General features: G+C 39.2%; 1 long non-coding RNA gene across 1 annotated transcript in view; it reads left to right on the forward strand.

Moving 5' to 3' along the window:
• Positions 1-649: 649 nt before the first annotated feature.
• LOC123479712 (uncharacterized) overlaps positions 650-16,847 on the forward strand; it is a 33,934-nt gene continuing 17,736 nt past the window's right edge. Inside the window, exon 1 of the long non-coding RNA XR_006655423.2 lies at positions 650-859. This is a non-coding gene — a long non-coding RNA (uncharacterized lncRNA). The remainder of the gene's footprint in view (positions 860-16,847) is intronic.

Genomic DNA, 16,847 nt, shown 5'->3' on the forward strand with positions numbered 1-16,847 from the left:
AGAACTGAATTTTTGAGAAGAAAATATTTGAGTGAAACAGTGCAGACAGACATTGTCCCCATGTGTCCGCTTGGATCAGATGTGACATTTTATTTCTTTGACCTGTCACAATCGTGTGAGCGAGGAGGAGAGGGAGGAGAGGATCCTGTTGTCCGCAGCACACGTTTCAGAATGAAGGAAGGCTCTAACTAGCTAGCACCAGAAACTTAAAAACAAAACTAATATTATATATATGACACAGGTATATTTCTTCGCTTCCACTTCCACCTGAGACAGGGTGGTGTGGAGGGGACCTTGCGAGGGTGCTTCGAAAGTTGACCCGGTGGAGGGGAACAGAGCAGAGCCTCTGCTTTGCCACGGGTTCCAATCCAGCCTCGGAAGGAAGGAGGGCGCTGCTGCATTGTATCCATTCAAAGGCTGGGAGGTGGGGGGAGCAGGACCTGGAGCCGCGCGGCGCTGACGCACGCGAGGCGCGTGATTGACGCAGGCCGTGTTACTAAATTCGGCCGTTGGCCCGGCCCAGTCGCGGGCGCGCGCGGCAGATAGCGGAGTAGGTTCCCCCTCCGTCACCCCCGCCCCTTCTCCATTCAGCGCCGCGCGGGGCGGGGCGGGGCGCGGCGGGGCGCGCCGGGCGGGGCCCGGCGGGGCGTGGTGCGCGTGGCCGCGCCGGGATCCGGCCGCACCAAATATAGTCGGGCCTGGCTATTTTTAGCCAGGGCTCGGGCGCGAGCGCGCCGCGTGAGGGGGCGCCCTGACCCCGCCAGGAGTGCGGAGGGGGCGGGGGGTAGCCATCTTGGACTCCGCTCGAACCCGTCTGGTGACCGGCGACGCTGGTCCGGGCTCGGCGCTGGGGGTCGGGGTGAGTGGTTTGAGCTGCGGGGGAGAGGACGGCGCGGGCTGTGACGGGAGAGGACGGGGGTCCGCCACGAGGGGTGTGGCGCGGGAGAGGGATCGGGGCGCGCGGCCCGCTTGGCGGTCGCGTGTGACGGGCGGTGATTCCCGCCTGCCGACAGGCCCGTCCGTCTCGCCGCCACCGGGCGGCCTGGCCAGCCCGGAGTCGCGTGGGGGCGGAGCCGCCCGCGGCCACCACTTCCTGAGAGCCGGGGATACCCCTCCCAGACGTCACGGAGGAGCCGAGGCAGCGGTGGCGGGGCTCATCCTGCACTTGCATCACGGGTGCAGCAGCAGCTGCTCTGCTCCTTTGTGGCTTTTTCCCCTGTTGAGTAACTGCTTTGTTAACTGAAAATACCATGACGGGCCAGTGTGATCACCAGCTTTAGACCTCAAAGAAAGTGAAGCTGTCAGGCAAGAAGAGGGAGACTCCCTTAGTCGGCTGCGATGGTATCTGGTGGGTGGGTGTGTAGAGAAGCACTTGACAATTTCCACGTATTCTTGCCTAACTCTTTACCCCCTAGAAGGTTTAAAAATACTTTTATTTCCATGCTGTAAAAATTGCATGTGTTCTGCATCCCACCCATTCCCTCTTGCATTTGAAATCTTAATGCCGAATTGGAATCACACTAAAGCAGAAACCCTAAAATTAGGTAATTTTTAGGAAACAGGACATCTTTCAACGGATTTATTTAGTAAGCTACGTTGTTTAAATGTTAATATGTAAAAGGCCCTTGCCCACTCAAGGTAGTTATAAAGCTGCTAACCAAGTTTGTTCTTCTGAATTGGGCTCTCTCAGTTTTAAACCTGCTTCTTTGTTTACTGTGAATTAAAAATAATTCCGGGTTTTTTTTGCTGTGTATCTCCAGGTTAAGCGTTTCTCTCTTTGGGTAGGTGTATCTTTCTGGACATCTGTGTTGGTTAATTTTGTGCTTCCCTGCCCCCCACCCCCTTACCTCTTCCCCTTCCTGAGTGTGATCACCAATCTTTGTTCCTTTCTGACTGTGAGGCTCAGCGCTGTTGTCTGATTGCCCTGAACCAATCAGCTGGCAGCGCTTCTGACTAGGAAACTGGACTGACTGTTGGCGAGGTTCCAGTGGTCACTGATAAGTTGGCAGCATTTTTGCACTCAAATGGGAAGTCATGGAAGCAGAGACAAGGCTGTCTTACAAACTGGGACACCATCCTCTTCTTAATCCTAAGTCCCTAAACATATGTCGTTCTTTAGGTAACCTCAAACGGAATGAATCATTCTCTTCTTTTTCAAATTAATATCTGTTCTATAACTTTTCAAAAGTGATTTACTAGAAATCAGGCATAATATTCTGTAAGGAATAAGTATGGCTATTGCAGTAATCTGAATTACCTTTTGGATGACTATTTTTTATTAAGTGAAAGTTCATACTTTATAAATCTCTCTCTTTAGGAAATCAAGTAGCATAAGACTACCTTAATCTATGAAATGTTGAAAACTTAGGTGGTTTGGCCCTTTTTCTAGTAGAGGGACATTCATGTGTGGCCTAGTTTATATAAACAAAGCAAAGAAAGCAGTTAGTTCCTGCTCTTGTGATACTTATGGCAGCCAATCTGTTAAAAACACTTTCTATGAAGTAACTTCCAGGCTCACTGTATATTAACTTTCATGTCGTTTTGGTTTCCTAGGTATAATCTGCAAGAACAAAAGTGCTGTTTCTTTTGGAAATAGGACTTTTTTTTTTTTTTTTGGAAATGTGTGTGTTATAAAGCAATTGCTTTAACAACGTGGAACTTAAACAATTACTTTAAATACTCTTCTTGTTAAGCAATTACATGTAATTTTGTTGATTTTGCTAATTTGTAAAGAATGATGATAAAGTCTTACTAATGCAGAGATTGGGTGAAGAAAGGTAAAAGATTCCAAGTCAGAAGTTGTTTAAGGTAAATATAGGAAGGAAAAGTAACCAAAAAAATTGTGTGTAAGTTCAAGTTTTCTAGAATCGGTATAGAAGTTCTACACTGTATTTAAGATATGTATATAAAATTTAGTAACTTGAGCTACATCGACATATACTTAAGTGTATGGGGCTCAGGAACATGGGACGATTGTAGTAGTTGTCTGTCTGACCTACTTGCAAACCATGCCTTCTTTACCAATTCTATCGTCTCCAGATTAATCTTCCTAAAATATGGCTTTTGTTACATCGCTCTCAGCCTCAAAACTCTTCAGCAGTTGGACATTGTCTCTACAATATAAACCCCAAAACCTCTACATGGTGGCCTCTGAATTTCCACAGTATTTCTCTGTCCTAGTCAAACTGGTCTCTTCACTTGTTCTTCAAACATTCTTTTACCCTCCCACATTTGTTCATAGTGTTCCTTTTTATGGCATTTCCTTTTCCCCTTCTCTGCTTATTGAAATTTTACCCTTCCTCTAAAGTTAGCTCAAGAAATGAACTCAGGTTATGCTTTAGTCTTTCATAAATTTCTTAATTTACTGCCTAGTTTTTGGTCTTTGTGTCCAGTGCTTATTCCCCTGTTGAACTATAAGCTTCAGAAGCATGCCTCACATTTCTTTGAAATTTCTCTGGCCCCTAAGTTTAATATAGATACTAAATACCCGTAAAATATTCCCCCCACTTAAACTGGAATTAATAATAGAAGTAACAAATTGTATGAATGGATTGCCTTGGTAGGAATGGATGTATATGAGATCATACATTCGTTGTTTTCCTTACCTGAACTTTCGATACTTGTGACTGAACATACCTTCTTAAGGTGCCCATGCAAGTCCAGACAGCTCCATGGTGATACAAGGAAATTGCAGTTTGGCTTGTACCTGTAATATCTGCGTAGGAAGATTTCCTTTGATTTTTCTTTTCCCGGTAGGCTTTTGGTTTGACTCTCATTCTACTCTTCCCCCTTTATTTGCATTTTCTCTTAGGCTGCTGCTTCAGTGATAGACTGGATGCTGTAGGCTAGGAAATGTTAATAACTTTTCTTTGGAAAAATTTCTTGAGGTTTAGAAAATTGAGAACCATGACATCTATGTATAGCCAGTTAAATGTAAAAATTCTTGAATCTCTTAACCTTTCCAAAATATATTTAAATAGATTTGTATGACGCTATATATGCAGAAGTAATCTAGGCAAAGAGATTTCGAAATTTTGATTTGTTAGAAGTGTTAGAAACAGGCCCATGTGACTTAGAATATTAAAATTTACTTTAATAAAGGAAAAGGAGAAGATCAGGAAAGCGTTTTTATGTTATAGAAAATTGGGGGAAAGAGTGAAAACCCAAGATGGAAAGATTACCTAGTATAAGTGATGATAATATTTTAAAATCTCATTAAATAATATTTTTCCGTTCATTAGTAAATAAAAGGACAAGCTTGCATTCCAGTTGAAAAGGGTAATTTACTTCTTAGTCATGCTTTCCCCTGTCTCCTGTACATGCTGGAAGACCACAGTGGTTTGGGGAGAAAAGTTATTACTCATGCGTGATAGATCACTTCAGGATATTATTTATGTCTGAGAAATAAGATTTACATTTTGGCTAGATTTGATGGATGAAGTAAATATTTCTTCCCACATATAACTGCTCACCTCTTTCCCATCACCTAACTCTGAAAACTGAAAAACAAAAAATGATTGCCTCACATGTATAGTAAGTGTATCATCCAAGAGAGGGATGCAGTATTTCACGGAGACCATTAAGATTGCTTCTCAGAGGCCTGGATTTGCCTTTGCTGCTATGAAGTTGCCTAGCCAAGCATAAATTAATTTACCTTTTGGGGGGGGGCGTTGATATCATCATCTGTAAAATTATAGGGTTGGGCTAACTATATGATTTTTAAGGATCTTTCAGTTTGTAAAGTTGAATGCTTTTTTAGATTCGTGAAGTATTGTGAATCATGAATCAATTCTCGTCTGCTCTGTCACTGCCTGATTGCTCTAGTCAGGAGGCTCCTTAATTTTTTTGTATTTAATATGCGTGCTTATAGTAGTCCTATTGGTAGTAATATTGTATTAAGCTGCTCTGACCTGCATGATAATTAACTGTTGCCATTGAGTGGGATCTTGGCGGCCTCAGAGAGTTAATGCACTGCCAGTATCACAGCCTTTGCCTCTCCGTGAACTGGAAACAAGTAGAAACCTGGATAGTCCAAAAGTCATTTTGTATTTTTAGCTTTGAAATTTGTTTTTGTACAATCATTTGAATATGAATGAGTCATAAATTGACTTCATGCAAATTAATAAACTTTCATTGGAATGGATTCTGTTGTTCGTTCCTTTTCAGTTTTCTGATCTTCACTGTGTGCTGGGAATAAGCCATTTCTTCTTAAATGTTGCAGCCAAGGCAGAACTGTCCTTTCTGCGTTTCTCCTAGAGAAGGACTGGTGATGGTGGGATGGCAAGTCTTTGTATCTCCTTTTAGAGGGTGAGTAAATGGACAAAGTGCAATATTAAGAAGGCAGGTCTAAAGAAAAGTACCAAGTAGCTATTAAGTTGAAAAAATGTTCAGCAAAGCAAGAAGAAAGAATAAATTTTGTTTGCAAACTTGCTAGGTTTGCAGTTGGGTACCTCTTTGTGGATAAATAAGAGCTGACTGCATTGACATTGGGAGATACCTGAGTTTTTAACACATTACATGTTAATGTATTATCTCAGTTTGGATAGTAAAAACATTTTGTCCATTAATTTAGGGCTATTTTTAAAATGCCTGTTCCACATATTTAGGTATTTGGTTTCCTGCTTAGATCATGTAATTAGTAACTGATTCTGATATTTTTTTAAACCATAATACATTTTCCAGTATTTATTCCGCATGTTTATAGTTCACTACTGGAAAAATTCCTCCCTAACATCTGTTCTGAATTAATTCCCTTTTCCAGTTATGTTTTCCTGTTTTATCAATTGTAGTGATGAGAATAGGAAGCCATATTTTAAAGATTTATGCTATTTTAATTTAGTGAAATTGAAATAAACTACCTTATTATTTTTAACTTCTGAAAATGATGTCTTACTTTAAACCTATATATTAAATTACTATCTTCACTTTTTTAAAAAACGATAGAATAAACAATAAAATTTGAAATCAGTTTACCATAGTTTTGTAGCACTTTATAGTTGTCAATTGACTTTTTAGAGACTTATTATATTTCAGAATTTTTTGAGAGAAGCTTCTATTTATTTCAGAATCTTTTAAAATGTCTTTTGTGTTTAAACTACCTTGGCCATATTTATTGTGGGGGATGAATTTATCGAGCACTTAGAGCAGTTCTTGGCACGGTAGGTGCTCTGTAAATATTTGATGAATGAATGAAAGCAGTTTTTAAGAAGCTTTATTCAAAATACTCCATTTTCTCTATCCTAACCAGTCTTGTGGCCTTACTGACTCTTCTGAGAGAGTTTGATTCCGAGGGACTAGGCATAAGACAGGAGCAGAGAAGGCCTGCTGTGCACTGTTGTGCTGCTGTCAGTGATACCTCCCATCCACCGTTTACAACTGGTCTTCTAGTTGCCCATGTGGGGGGTCTCACCCCTGAGTTACATACACCTCTCTGTGACACTTCTGTTTGAACCAAGAACCAATACAGGTATCCTAAGGAGTTGTACCACCTTTTGACCCCAGTACCCCAAGAATTAATCTCTGGCTTATCTCTCAAATATTTTGACACTTTCATGAGATTGTGTTCTTCCCTCTTTTCTTCACTGTCCCTTCTCTGGGCATAGATGACCTGTCAATCAGGAGTTCTTCATTTGCATTGGATTTCCAGCTGTAACCTGACTTAGTTTCCCATTCTAGATGCTACTATTCAAGGCCTGCAGGTGCAGTCGCTTGTCTACTATTTGTTATCCATAGACTGAGGGGCCCAAATGTAGAATATTATTTGGGAACTTAAATTATACCTTCTAAACATTTACTTTATTAAACATTCTAAGATGCAATTTTTGTAAAGGCAATGCATTCATGTGATTCAAACAGACAATAAAATGTTTAGCACTGAAAAGTTTCCCTTCCACTCCTGTCCCCAATCTACTCAATTCCCATCCTTACAGAGTTTTAAAATGCATATTGAAGCCAATACAAATATAAATTCTGTTTTCCTTTCCTTTCTTGTTCAAATGGAAGCTTATATGTATTATTATGCCTTTTTCACTTACAGTGTGGAGTTCTTCCCGTAACAGTGGAGAAATGTCCAAGATATATTTCACTTTAACAGTCAAATTGAAGATCTCTTCCACTCACTGTGTGGCTGTCGCATCATTTATTTAACTGGCCCCATATTGATGGACTTTTGGGACATTTTCAATTTCTTGCTATTACAAACAATGCTACGATAAATACTTTGTTACATAGGTTATTTCACACTTGTGACATATGTTTGTAGGGTACATTCCTAAAAGTATAATTGCTGACCAAAGAGTATATCTCACGGTAGCTCTATGGGTACAACCGAATTGCCCTCCATAGAGGTAGTACAGTTTACACCCCCACCAGAAGTGTTTGAGAATGTGTGATTACCCATATTCTTGCCAGCAAAATGTGTTACTGAACTTTTGGATTTTTGCAATCTGATAGGTGAAAAGTGTTATCTTAGTGTAGTTTTAATTTCTATTTTTCTTATGAGTGAGTTTGAGTATCTTTTCATATGTTTAAGAGCCATTTGTATTACCTTTTTGTGAAGTGTCTGTTAATATTCTTTGCCTGTTTTGGGAGGGATGAGGCCATTTAAAAATAACCTTGAGCCTACTTTATCGTTATGGAGATTGACTCTTTGTAATAATGTAAGTTGCTATATTGCCTGTTTACCCATTTGTCCTGTGATTTTCATCTTTGCTTAGGATGTTTTTGCTCTGTAGATATTTTTCTAAAACGTAGTTGAATTTGTCAGTCTTTTATGACTTCTGGATTTTGTGTCATAGTTAGAAAAGCTTCTTCTACTACAAGGTTCTAAAAGAATTTTCCCATGTTGTCCTCTACTACTTTTGTGGTTTCTATTTTACATTTAAATTTGTGACCCATTTTTCTTGGTGTATGGCTGAGGAATAGGTCCAATTAAATGTTTTCCTAATGGCTGCTCAGTTCCAACAGCATTAGTGAATAGTCCGTCTCTATGTTGTTTTGCTTCTTACCAAAACCAACAAAACTTAACCCCCCCCCCATATACCTTGTTGAGACCCAATAGGAGTAGACAGTTCTCTTGTTTCCCTTCCTATAGAACGGCTCCTCTAATGGCAAAGATGTCTTACACTGTGCTGCCTCCTTGCTTTCCTCAGCAACACCAGCAGCCTGGCAGAAACTTCCTATTTGAGTGAATAGAGGCTGCTTAAAAAGTTGTCCAGGATTTCTTAGTGAGCAATAACTGGCTAAAAAGAAATCCTAACTGTAACCAGGTTCCTTAGAAGACTGTTCAAAGCAGAGGTGTCTTCTAGCTCTCTATAGCCATGTTAATCGGCTTTGCCACTGCCTGGGTCCTTTACTCCCAAGGCACTTCAATTCATGTTGCTTTCCTCTGTACAAATTCATATCATTTGCCACCTCTGCTCTGTCTGACGGTATGAGGTATTACCTTTTGTAATTTGGAATGGGAACCATCATATGCCAGAAAAGTGGTTTGGATTCTCCATCATGTACTCCAGAACCTTATTCATTTGGGAAAATGATTATGGATGAATGATGAGGGGAACATGTTCCTTAATTTGAACCCCAAGAAGATTAAGTTTTTTCATCTAGGGAACTTAGGGGAAACCCCACCATTGTTCTACCTCGGGGAAAGTGTCCAAGCAGGCAGATGAAAGGGAATTTACTTGATACCCTTACTAGCACTTTTAAAACTAATTGGGCTAGTTTTACAGCTCTTTGATAAAACATTTTCTTCCACCTTGAACCATTGCCCCAGGTAATCTTTCTCTGTCAGATTTGTCTGGAGTCTAGGGCATCTTGCCTGTTCTTTTTTATTAATCCTTTTTTGGGGATCATATTTCTTATCTCTGCCTTCAGACTTTCCCCAATGTTGGTAGTATGTTGTTTGTCCAACACCAATCTGAGTTTATCTTGGCTGAAACCAAGTTTGGCCGAATACAGTTTAGTTGAAAGCAAACGAGTCAACTGGACAAATTGGTTCAGACAATGATTTGGTAAAAAACCCGAATGTCCTAAGTTACTAGTTTTTTGAGTGGTGGTAATTTTGGTGTATTATAGGGTGATTAAACACTTTTGATTCATTTCCTAGGGATTTTTCTAATTTTTCTTCTTTTACATTTCAAATTAATTTTCAGTTACAAGAACACGTTTTTGCTTGTGATACCAAAAGTTAAAATAACCTATCTGCCTAACAATAGGAGAATATTTGAACAAGCTTGATCATCACTGCAAAACACTGAGAGGTTAATTGGAACAACCAAACCATTGAGCGATAAGATAAAAACATGTTTCCTTTATTTTTTCCTCTTCATTAAAAAGGCAGTGCATGTGCAGTACAGGACACACAGAAAAATGGAGATAAGGAATAGAAGGACAAAAGGAAAAAAAAGCTATGAATTAACTCACCCAGGAATAACCATGGTTGTTCTTTAGTAGTGTCTTTTCAAGTATATTTTATGCAAAGCAACTGCATACTTTTGGTAATCTGCCATGATTTAAGCGTTCTCCAGCTATATTGATTAGTCAGCTTTGTCCAGGATTAGGTTTTGCTTCCTTTCTGCCTTTTGCTTGCAAGCCTGGGCCTGTCCACCTTAATTGAAAGTGGACTGCCATTCTATTTTTCCTTTTGTTCCTTAGTCCTGCCTAGGCCCACATTCAGCCTGGGCCCCAAAGACCTACCCCGCTTCCTGTAAGGAAGACAGTTTGTCAATGAAGCCATTCTGCCAAGTCTTTCTATGGACTTACAAAAGGGGCTTGGTTCTAAAATGCCTGTGGAACTCTTGCATTATATATAAAATAATTTTTTAGGTTCATGCTTGATGTATATTTTGTGTATATGTATGTAAATAAATAAGGAGAAATTCATTATCATTGGAGGAAAATTATTTAAAGAGATTTCTCTAAATCAGAATTGGCAAATATATGCCCTGTGTTGTGCCCAAACTCAAGTCCATGGCTCATACCACTAATCAGTCATAACACTTATTTATTATAGGATCCAAACTGAGCTTTGGGTCTTTCTTGAATTGGGATTCTAGGTAGCACTATCTATTGGAATTGCTATGGGAGGCAAACATATTTACTATTTTTGCTCTGAAATGTCGCATTCAAGTTTTTTTAAATTAGTGGATTGAACAAGAAAGTTATAAGATGTTTTATATTTGATAAGTATAAAGTTTATGGTGATAAATATAGGATGTGAGTAAAGAGTAATTATCTGAATCTCAGGCAGAGCACATGCCTCAGAGTTAAGATTACGGAAGCAGCATAATTAAGTTACAGGTTTGTTACGGAGTGAAAACAGTGTCACAGTAATACTCCTCATTATAAATTGCCTGTGATTTGGACATGGTGATTGACTCTCTAGCATTCATTCCACCCCAGATGATTAGTCTAAGCAATCTTGGTTAATTCCATCACCTTTTCCAATGAAGGGTTAGGAATGAATGGCTTGTAACCTATCCTGCCCAATGAGATGTGAAAGGGAGCCTGGAGGAGAGCCAGGGGGCTTTTGGGAAGGGGTTTCTTATCCCTAAAAAGAGACAGAGAAAGAGATGGTGCCTCTTCTCCTCTGAAAATGATGGTTAGAACTGTCCAAGCCATGTTAGGAGAAACTAGTTTTGGATGAATCTGATCTAGAAGATGCCAGAACACAGAGAGAAGAAACCCGAGCCCTTGATGACCTTACTGAACTGCTGATTGCATTGTACTTGGTCTGCCTTCCTCTGAACTTCTAGTTCTGTGAGATAATACAGTTCCTTATTGTGTAAGCCAGTGTGGTCTGGGATTTTGTCACTTGCAGCCAAAAGCATTCTGAGTTATATACCTACTTTGTCCTAAGCAGATTCACGTCAGATGGCTTTGATTTTATTCTGATAAAATCAGAAGTTCTTCCCTCCCCTGCCTTCTGGCTTCATAAAGTGAATGCAGATTCTAACTGGCTGATCTTTGTTTATCTTTTGTCAGGGGCTCTTCCTTAGACCAGTTTTTTAAAGAAAACACCAAGGAACCAGTCGGCATCCACCTTTCCTGGAGCCTTGGATTGTTCAGATACCTGGTGGTGTGACTGCTCCTGTTTGTTGTTTATTCCGTTTCCTGATTCTCATTCTGATTTCCTGCTTTGATTTCAGTTCCTGCTCTTGCATATTTTGCATCTTATGTCTGGCCTCACGATTGTTTAATAAATTTATTTTTTCTCTTCCTTCACCCCTCTGCCCCTTTTTCTCCAAATCTCTCTTACCCACTCCTTCCTCACTACTTTGTGGCTAGTGGCAACCATTCTAAGAAGATGTATATAATCTTTGCCAGAATTAATAGTGAGTTAAGTTAAGTAAGTAATCATAAGATATTTGGTCTGAACTGGTATGGCAGTAAGTATTTGGTCCATTTTCTTACCTAGAGCCTTGTATTCATGGCACAGAATAAGTAGCAACAGAAGTGATCTGGGGGTCAGGACACTTGAATGTTCATTATGGCTTCACAATTTGCTACCTGAAAAATCTTGGGCAGATCACTTAAAGACATTGAGTTTGTTTGAAATTTGTTACTAATTCTTGTCTAATTTTTTATAGCATTATTATGATTTAAATAAAATAAGGTGTACATGGAAATAAAAAAACTTAAAAAAAAGAATACTCAAGCTTGGTTGGATTTTCTGATTGTTTTCCAGTAAACTGATGTCAAAATAAAAAAGCAATGGAGTAGGATGTGGGGCATAATAATAACAGTTATTAGGATTGAAGCTGATATTTTTGTGGCAACTTCCAGCCTGAAAAAAAGAAAGGGCCACACAATATGAAGGGGAAATAAAGGTCAGGATGTTGATCTTGAGGCTTATTTCTAGTTCAACCAGAAATTCCAGTGAGCCAAGTTAGGGGAAAAAGAAACCAATAGAAGAAATACCCCCTCTAGTGGCAAGGGGCCAGATTCTTTACTTGATTGCTAAGATGGGGTGACTGGGGTGTGGATTACTTCTTAGGAAGAATCCTGAAAGTCTAGAGTTAGAATAATTAGGGAAGATCTTTAGCTCTAGCTTTGTTTATCAGGATAGTTACCATATTTCACAGAACAAGTAGTAATTTGGCACCCTCACATGGAATCAACTGTCTGGAAAATGTAGAGGGTTAGGGTTGGAAAAGGTTCACAGTTTACTTTTTTGCCAGCCATGTAGAGATCATCAAAATTAGGAGACTGCTGTTGCTAAACTTGTTATTGTTTCTGAGATGATACAGTAGGTACTTTTATAAACCCATTTGTAGGGGAATAAAGTCTGTTTAAAGTTATGGGTAATGCCATATACTTGTCTATATTCATGTAAAATAATGGTTGTGGATTTCCTAAGGATGATTTTTGATACGAAATTTTAAGTGACAATCCTGAAAACCAAATGTTTAATTTGCGTCTTAGAAGTGATTTAATTGCTACTTGTGGAAAGTGTGAAGCTGAGTACATTACAATATTACCCACTATACAGTGGCTTGATAGGAACATCTAATGCATTCTTGAAGGACATCCGATCTTAAGGATGTATGCACCTATTTAAGTAAATATAAAAATCAGTTGTGGAAGTATAGTAAATAACATAAAAAGATGCTGCCTAAAAAAAGCTGCTAACTGAAAAGAATGTACAATGTCTAATTTTTATAAATAAAACTTTAAAATAGCATATACAAAACATAGTAGTATATGATTATTTGCTTATCTGCATTTTTATTATTTTGATAATGAACATATATCACCTTTATAATTTAAAACATTGTAAGAATAAAAAAGAAACATAATGAAAACTTTTCTAGGAATTCCAGTTAACCCTACCATGAAATCTTCCTCCATTTCACCTGCTAAGATCAACAAAGGACTCTTTTTTTACTTCCGTGCGACATTTTTCATACATCCCTCACAGTCTGAACTGCATTATCATGTATGCCTTTGGCCTACCTACGGTGTACATTCTTTCAAGGTCTGGATCACGCCAGATTTATCCAGGTATTTCTGTCTGAGCCAAGAACAGTCTTTCCTGTAACAGGTGTGCAGTAAATATTGAGTTGGTGCTTAAAGCAGGGAGCACAGTGAGTAAAGTGGTTGTGCATTTTGCTCTTGTGTAATGTAACATGTGTTCAATACTGTACCAGATTCACTAACTCTTTAGTAATGCCAGTGGCTAATTAGGTACAGGGCAAAGTATGTGGGCCAAGGCTTTCCTTTCTAAAATGATATTGGTTGCCTCCAGGGATCTCTTGCCTCTACATCCTAAATTAGTTAGTGTGGTTCTGTTGCAGAAATGTGTGTAGTGAAAAAGGACAAGAATGATCAAGCTGCGGATGACATGGTTCCTGCTCTGTTACGGATGAGACACTATCTGCTTAGTGTTTTAATTTAGAGCAGTTTCCTCCTACTTTTCCCTCCATACTATTTTCCCTTCCCCATTTCTGCCTTCTGCTATAACTTCTCCTTGTGAATATAGCTGTATTTTTTTTAATCCTCATCCAAGGACTTGTTTTTTATAGGTGTTAGAGAGGAAGGGAGAAAGAGAGGAAAAAAAAACATTGATGTGAGAGAGAAACAATGATTGGTTGCACCCTGTATGTGCCCCAGGGATCAAACCTGCAACCTTTTGGTGTATGGGAGGATGCTCCAATCAGCTGAGCCACGGTTAGAGCTCTATTTCTGATGTGCTCATCAGGGGTCAGTTAGGAATGAATGAAAAGAAATACAAGTAGAAGAATTAGAAGATGATAATATTACTTGTAGCAGTAAGATTTTTTTAAATTGAAAATTTCCTGAGCATAGGTCTGAATTCTCTCTAATTCCCAGTTATTGCCAATATGCTCCTATCCTCTGTTTCTTCCTTATGTTCTAGTCACAGAGGTTTACTTATTATACCCTAGAAGTTCCTTCTATGGCCTTTCCTCAGACCTTTTCTTACTGGGAGGTCCTCTGCATGTAACCATTGATCAAGTACTACCCTCTCAGAGAGAGTCAATTCAGATGCCACCTCCTCAAAGAAGTCATTACAGACCCTCTCACTCAGTTTCATGCTTGCTTCATTCTTCCATTGAATTATTATAATTCTGTAAGAACAGTAATTAAAATTTGTTCATTAGCTTTTTCATTCATTCTGTACACATTCATTAAGTGTCTGCTGTTCATATGTTCTGGGAGCTAAGATAGAGACTACTATGACAGTATGTCCTCAAGGAGCTTAAAGAATAGTAGAGGAGGCAGGTAAGCAGAACAGTTTCCGTACAATGTAATAAGTGCAATGAATGGGCAATTTCATGGGAGTGCGGAGAAGGAACATCTGATCTAGCAGGGGAGGGTAATTCTAGAAAGATCTGAGTTAAATATTGAAGTTGGAGAAACGGAGATAGGGAAGGGAATTTCCCAAGCTGATGGAGCAGCATGTTTTAGGTCAGGGAGATGTGAAATGCCTTGTGCGTGTGACGAGTAAGTAGCTCAGGCTGGAGTGTGGAGGGCATCAGTGGCAGAAGCAGAGGCCAGAAAGGCAAGAAAGGGTCAAATTTGATGGACCCTTGTGCTAAGTTAGGGATGTGAGCTTTCCGAAAGCATTGTAGTACCTTTGCAGTTTTTATATAGGGGAGCAGTGTAAGTAAGCCTTGAATTCTGCAAGTTTCTTGAGGGTAGGAATCAAGTCTTACACTTAGCATGTAATACATAGCTTAATACCTAATAGCTCAGTAAAATTGAATTGTTATTTGCTGGGTACCACTCCTTTTTTTAAAGAATTGATTTATATGAAATAATAACAGTAACAAAAGTCTGCAAGCATTACCTTAACCTAGTCCTTATACCTACTCTCTGGGGGTAGGTATAGTGCCTTAGAGGGTTTGAGAGGGGGTTGTAGTGTGGTAATTGTTTGCTTATGTGTGAATTTTAGCTCTTCCACTTACTAGTTTTGGGCCTATAAGTTACATATGTGCCTCAGTTTCCTCATCCATGAAATTATAATGGTAATAATGGCACCTCTTATCGAGAATTAATGATACTTGTAAATATATGTAAAGTGCTTGGCTGTGTAGTTGCTATATGATTACATGCTCAATAAGTGTAATTTTTAACTATCATTAAGAAACATACCCCAGAGTCACAGAGCAATTAATGATGAAGCCCAAGGTGAACAGAACAATCTCATTTCAGAATCTTTAATCACTATACCTACTGTGTTATAACTGTCTCTGTGGTTTTAGTGAGATGTACAGATAAGATGGGTTCTGAAGCAGTGAAACAGAATTTCAGTCAACGTGGGAAATGCCACTTGGGGTAGGGAATTCTTAGGAGCTCTTCAAATGACCTCCACCTGAAGAAATCATTCCATGCTACCCTCCCTACACATCAGGGAACTATGTGAGAAATACATCTCTACATTTTAGGTAAATGACATTAATCCAGATTCACAGCGCACATAGCTGATGAACCTGGAGAATACCCCAGAAAGGTCTCCCTTTACGAGTTGGTCTGCTAGTGCTGACACCTGGTATACTGTGTCAAGTCTTGTGGCTCTGTTTCCCTTCTTCATACTCCCTAGATTTTTCCAACTTTAGGACCCAAGTGGGAGTCTTATGTTGGAGGATGTTGTGCAAACCACATGCGTGAAGAAAATAATTTACATTTTTCCTTTCTTAGCTTCTGGAACATCAGTGATTCCATCCTCCCACTTCTATTGGGCAGAAATTGAGGTATTCTCCTTATGCTCCCTCATCTTCTCCAAAACCCACCAACACACACACACACACATGCACACACATTTTGCCATGGCTGTTAGAGGAATCCAGAATAACTACTTTATTTATTCTGATTCAAGGACCCAAGAACATACAGTCTTTGGTAATAAAGGAGCTTACCAGCAGTTCACTTTTTCTTCTCCATTTCCACTCTTCCCACTCATGACCATCTTTTAGCTTTCTTTTCTCACTATTTTATTCTTTGCACAATTTCTAGTATATAGTAGGCATTCAATAAATAGTCGTGGAAAGAATAAAAGGCTAGATGGATTATATATTGAATACCTTAATGATATTCAATTACAGAAAAATTGCATGAGATCCAGGGTGAAAATATTGCCTTGATTTAAATTTTTTATAAGAGCAGATTGTTCTTAGCGAGTGCGCCCCACCTGCACCTCCACTGCCACATTAGAGCTCACACAGCTTCCAGGTTTATTTGGTTACGCCAAGTATAGTTCTGGTGGTAAAGGGATTGAATGGATACCTCCACAAATGTGGGAGGGAGTCTCCAGGCTGGAGGCAGGTCTGTCTCACGGTGTCTGTTTTTTCTCCAAGTTCCTTTGCAGTTTCATGACTTCACAGTGAAAATGTTTCCACAGACTTAAGTCCATAAAGGAAATCAATAGCACGGGGGCAGGCGGTGGGTTTTCTTAATAAATCATTGGAGACTTACTACTTACTGTGAGAAAGTGGCGGGAGAAAATCTGTGGAAAGTAGAAGATACCCAGAAAACTCAAGTTCATTGTTTCAACTCACTTTCTAGGTTTAAAACCTCCTTGGAATTCACTGGCTTCTATAGATTTCAGCGTTGGAGGGATGGGGCTAGGCAGCAGACTTACCGTATTTTGCCGTGTGTAATACGCACTTTTTTGCCGAAATTTCTGAGAAAAATAAGGATGTGCATTATGCATGGGTAGTACCTGAAATACTTTCTATCTGTTCTTGTGTTTTGTAATTATTTGTTACATAAAATTTCTTATACCATAACATGTTCAAAAATAAATGCTAAAATTCCTTTATAATACAAAAAGCAAATATCTAAATATAAATAAATAAAAAATTGAAATAAAAAATTAAAATGAAAGA

This window comes from Desmodus rotundus, chromosome 1 (genome assembly GCF_022682495.2).
Source record: "Desmodus rotundus isolate HL8 chromosome 1, HLdesRot8A.1, whole genome shotgun sequence".
NCBI lineage: Eukaryota > Metazoa > Chordata > Mammalia > Chiroptera > Phyllostomidae > Desmodus > Desmodus rotundus.